Consider the following 6,000-nt stretch of genomic DNA (forward strand, 5'->3'; position numbering starts at 1 on the left):
GATGGGCCGCTTCAAGCCGCCTCCATGCTCTCCCTTCTGATGGTTCTTGATCTTAAAACAGGGCTTGGACCGGACTGCCTTTCAAATAGAGTCTGCTTTCAAATAGAAAACTGTCCCCTGACAGCCCTTCAAATTGAGAACTGTCCTCTGTAAAGGAGGACACAGGGCCATCCTGACCAACAAGCTTTGCAACTGTGCAAAGATTTGAACTCAGGTCTCCCCGGTCTTACTGCAGCACTTCGCAACTTGATCAACAGGAGAAACAGTTCCCTCTCACCACCCTATTGATAAGGTAACCTTACCTACTGCACGTTTGGATATTCCTTTTGTCCCAGTAGCATCCCTGGCCAAACTGGTTCTGCTTGTAGGCTTTTGAAGTGATACAAAAACCACTAAATAGAAGTAGTCATGAGAGGAGTGAGCATAACATGAGCAACGCTGCCTCTGTCATACCACCTCCAACCCTCTGTTTCTTTTAGTCATCTTCTGTAGCACAAGTTTCCTTGCGATTCCTAATCTTATGGGTTCCTGACTTGTTGGTTTTTCTGCCTCTGCCAACTAGTTATAGGACAGCAACTGTGGATAAGAGCCAATATCCCATCCATCTAAGAGCCATCAAGAGGCTTCGGCTGCAATCCATGGAGTACCTCTTGATGCGTGCAGGAGTTTACATGTCCACACTGGGGCTTCTTGCTATTCCCAGACAGCAGTTTCTCGCCTGGCTTAGGCGCTTGGTTTTTGAGACTTCCTCGAGCTAGGCAGCTGAGCGAGGCCTCTGTTTCAGGGGCAGCCCTGCATATAAGTCCCGGTTGCATTTGTGAACTTACCGAATTTTGCCCGTCTGAACCAAAATTTGGCACTTCAAAATTCTCAGGTTCGGAATCCTCTAACCGTGCTGATCAACCTTCCGGTGGGAATGAGAAAGGGAGTGTCTGGATTTGTTGATCAGCAACAGCCATCTGTTCAGCAGTGCAGGTATGGTTGGAGTGCAGGATCGCACGCCCGGGGGCCAAATCTGGCCTTCTGGGGTCCCAGTCTTCCCCTCTGGGATTCCCCAGTTGGCTGTGCCCTCTTCTCCTGGCCCCACACCCCTTTCCTCCAATTACTGATCATTGTGTGGTTTCCCCAGCTTGTGTGTGTCCCCCCACCCCTACCCCCATTCTAAAAGATTGGAATGTGTCGTTACTGACAGGAAGAGCTTGAAGCTAAGATATGCTGGGGGGGGGGTTATCTTGGCCTTGCCCCTTTTGCATTTGGCCCCACCCACCACTATACTACAGAAGCATGTGTGTACACCACTGGGTGATGTGTTGAATGTAACACCCACACACACACACACACAGAGAGTTTTCACACACACATTGCTCTTGCTACAGGGTGAATGTGTTTAGGATCTAGCATCTAGACCAGCCAATAGCTGGACCTACTGGTAGATCCCTGGGTGATTTGTGATAGTTTGGCAAGGATTTCTGACTACCAATTGTTTAACAATAGTAGCAAGACAATGACTCCACCTCGCACAAAATCATACCATTGAAATGAAGAAAGTTTGGGGTGACCAGGAGTGGATTTTAGCACGGTGGGAGTGTGAGCTCCATTTATTGCTGGTACTCAAAACAAATTCCTGGGCCCAGTATTCTATATGGATTTTGCGTCAGGCACCAGTTGGTGGATCTCAGTGATCTCGTAAAAAAATAAAAGGTAGATCCCACAAGCCTGAAATCTGTCCACCCCTGTCTAGAGCGTAGGAGGCTAGCCACAACTTAAATGCATTGGCACCGGGTGGGCGTGACATTCCTGGATAGGAACAAGGAGGCCCGGCTAGAATATATTCTCAGGTCTGCACTTCTTCCTGCCTCTAGGCAACATCCAAAAAGCATGTATTATTTACCCAGGAATTTTAACTTGTTGGTGAAATTGTTAGTACTTTGTTTTTAAGGCTGCTGCTTTTACTTTGATGGATGCGTTTTATTGTCTTGCTGTTTTAATGTCTTGTGCACCGTCCTGAAAACTAGTACAACAAAGGGTGGCATATAAATGTTTTAAATAAAGAGAATAAGCAAGCAGCTGCACAGCTCAATCAAATAGATGCAAAACCATTCCAAGCCCCTAGATCACTGCATCGATATATTACAGAGTACCCTAAAGCGGCAGGCAGTGTCTCTCACTTTGGACGTGACTTGTGGCCTGTTTCCCAAAAAGTCTCTCCCTGCTCCATTGGTGTACATTGCCATCAAGAGACTATCCACCTGTTATCAGTATTGTGACTGAAACCACAGATACAACAATGAGATGGGTGCAGAACTAGACCGCATGCTGGTGGTGGAAATACTGAACTTGGCTGTGTGCTTTTTACACAACTGACAAATAAATCTAGGGTTGTGTTTTGCAATGATGCCCAGAACCGTGCACACATTCAGATTCTCTCCATACTTTTCTCTGCTAGTAGATTCCAAAGTGGTTCAACAAATCACTTACTATATTTGCATCGGGGGAGAGGTAAAGCAAGGGTTGGTTGACCTTGTGTGTTCAAGCTTTTCTTCTTCTTTTATTAGAATCCCTGTGGTCCAACAAAATGTGCTTAAAATATAAAGCAAGCGTGCATATTCAGGATGTCTTAACACTTAAGGCAGGGTTAAGCAAGCTGGTTCTGTTCAGATGTTTTGGACTACAGCTCCTATAATTCCTAACCACTGGTTTTGCTGGCTGGGACTTATGGCAGTTGTAGTCCAAAACACTGGGAGGGCACCATAGAATCATAGAATAGTAGGGTTGGAAGGAGCCTATAAGACCATTGAGTCCAACCCCCTCCTCAATGCAGGAAAAGCTAACCAGGTTGCCTATTGCTCATTTAAGGTGTAACTAACGTGTATGAAGTGATCCGGAATTTGCATGCTTGCTTCTGAACATAAGAGGCTTGTGGAAACAGGTCGAGGTCCACCTAGGCCAGCATTCTCAAGAATACCAGCAAACTGAGAGGTCCATAGGGATGGACAAAATGATCAGTTGCACTTCTCCTTGCATTTGGATTTTTTAAAAAAATCACGTTCTTTCCATCCTGAAGATGAAGACATTTGTAAATGTTGAAAAATTCTTGTTAAAAGCGAGTTGAAATTAAATTCCCACACATCCTAATGGGTCAAATTCAGTAGGCACCACTATTCCCAGCGTGGAGCGGACCATGATGTAACTGCCCTGCCATCTACCTGTTAATGAAGGAGCCCCTGTCAGAAAAAAGAAGTAGCAGCTCTAATTGTGCCCCTATAATCTGGTGGAATATGCAGGGATTCAAAGCCAGACTTTGAAGAGCCAAGCACCCAAAAGCCCCGGGTTAGGATGTTGGAGAAATCTGCAACAGAACTAAATGAGCCTGGATTTTGAGTAATCTGACTGGCGGATTCTGAAGCAGATTGGCTTTCCCCCGTAGGGCGGATTTTGTGGACTTGCAGTCCATTTTTCTAACGGTCCCAATTTGGCACAAATTTCATCTAGAAAAATATGCAAACATTGTTTAAAAACCAGCCAAAAATGTGCATTTCCCCATAGGTTAAAGCATGAAAATTCACATTTGGGGGGATTTTGCACATTTGGGGGGAATTCGCACATTTTCGCCTGTGCCAATTTGCACAAATTTGTGCAAGTTTGCAAACTAAAAAAATATTTCATCCATGGGAGGACGATGGAACGAAAGGGGCCTGACAATCCGTGAAACGCAGGTGGAATGGATTTCACACAATCTGTATGCCCCTAGCCCTGGGTGGACGATTCTTTTGATTTTGGTTTTTCCCATGTTCAATTTTTTAAAAATCTCAAGTTCTTTTTGTCGTGAAAATTGAAAAGGGGGGGGGCAGAAATCTAAAACTTAGTCATTGATGTTCTGTGATGTTCATTTTTATCAACCAGCCTTGACTATAACAGCAGTCTTGGTTGCCTGATCATCCCTAGGGATTGTGTGCTCAGCCCTGTTTGCCAATATTAGCAGTTCTAGCCCCTCATAAACTCTGCTCCCTTCCAGGGTCTATTTAAGCTGCTCCCAAATGATTAGTGAATAGGGACAAATGGGGGAACTGAGACAAGCCCAAGTAGGGCATAATCCTATGGGTTGCACCCCTTTGACATGGATGCCTCCAAACTTGGGAGCTTCTGAGTATCCAGTGCCCTGCCGCCAGAGGGGTAGGAGGAGCAATAGAGGTGATTTCCGCCCATTCATCCTCCTGTTGCTTATTTTCCCTCTAGATGAGCCTCTGAGCCTGTTTAGAGGAGGCATGCTGGTGGGAGCGGGGCTGGGGCTGGAGAAGGCATAGGATTCTTCATAACCTGAGGTCTCCAATCTCCTCCCCACCCACTGGAACACCCCCTTTCAGAACTCAAGGAGGCCGCTTTTGCAACCTCGGAAAGCATGCACCAGGGTTCTTTCTGCAGTGGCTGCGAAGGGGTATGGGATGGGCAGGGGGAGGCGAGGGATCAGATTTTGGAGTCCCCCTCCCAAAGTCATAGCAGTCTATGGCTTTGGGAGAGGGATGCTGAAAAATCGTTTGATCCATGGGAAGCTCTCTGGGGTCTATAGGATGGCTCTCTCAATTTAAGATGTTGGAGGAATTAATCTGCGGGGTGAAGTTCGCCAAGGTTTCATCGGCTCAGTCCCCCAGACTTCAGCTTGCTTACCCGTGAATTTGCCCTACTCGAGGCAGATCAAGTCAAGCCAGCTCACAGATTTTCAGGCTTTAAAAAAAATAAATCAACATTTGCAGAAGTTGCAGCCACAACTTGGGTAATTTGTGCAAATATTGTGCCCATAATTTGTGCAAATTGTGGCTGTAATTTGCACAAATTGTGCCCGTAATTTGCACAAATTGTGCCCACAATTTGCGCAAATTACACAAAGTACAGCTGTAATTTGCGCAAATGTTAATTTAAGAAAGAAAAACCTGAAAAAAGCCCACGGATTCCAGGAAAAGCCCATGGCTCGGCTTGCAAATGCAAGCTGAGCCATGCGGGCAGCAGGTCTGTCAGGTCCAAAAAGGGCTGGATTTGGAAATTACGAACTTCCCTACTCTTAATTACTTTTGCCATTTGTTTTATAATGGATGAAAATTGAACAGGATGGGTTCCATTTTCCCATTCAGTTCCAATTTTTCTTCGTTCCAATGCCCACTCGTAGCTATAATGCTCTATGCCTTTAGTTGCTAGCTAAAATCTGACTCTCTAAGATGAGATTTCGAGTCAGCTGAAGCTGTTAGGATTATTTTCTGGTTTGCTGTTGATTTCCCACCTGATTGCTCTTGTTTTAATGAGATTTTATCTTTATCTCCTGCTTATGTAGTTTTTGGATTTTGCGGTCTGTTTTGTTTACATCTTCTTTTTTGTATTTGATGTTTTAGTGTTTTATGGCTTTGTAAGCCACTTCAATTTAAAGTGGGATACAGTTAAAGAAAAAAGTGGATGCTTATTCCCATCCCTGGACCTTGTGGACAAAGGGTCCTGGTAGCCAAGTGTCGTATTTAAAGAGGATAGTCCTCTATTGGAAGACATCCTCTATTGGAAGGGCTAACTACTAGTCCAACTCCAGTTTAAAATAAAGAACCATAAAAAGGGGGATCAGAGGCCTTGAAGTAAGGATGGGGGAGGAATTCATTTGCACTTTCTAACTAGGCATGAAACAAAATTCAGTTATCCTTCAAAATTCGCGTTTCTCTGAATTTTGCACTGGAGTTCTCCAGTAAAAAAAATGCATACAAACATGTATATGTTAGGGAAGAGTGTAAGCAAAAATATGCATATACGTGACCATAACATTCCAGCATGCATTATACTAGGGGAAATTGTTTGAAAAAGCACATCTTATTAGGGAAAATTGCATACAAAAATGTGTGCATTACGAAAAACGTGTATGGATTTTCATGCAAACTTTTCAAAACAAATTCTCAAACTGATGTGGAAATGGGACAACCTGAGCCTATGGTTGGAAAAATGAGAAACTGAGGGGGAAAAAATGAAATT

This window comes from Heloderma suspectum, chromosome 2 (assembly GCF_057233095.1).
Source record: "Heloderma suspectum isolate Gila_16-S chromosome 2, 16-S_ref, whole genome shotgun sequence".
Classification (NCBI taxonomy): Eukaryota; Metazoa; Chordata; class Lepidosauria; order Squamata; family Helodermatidae; genus Heloderma; species Heloderma suspectum.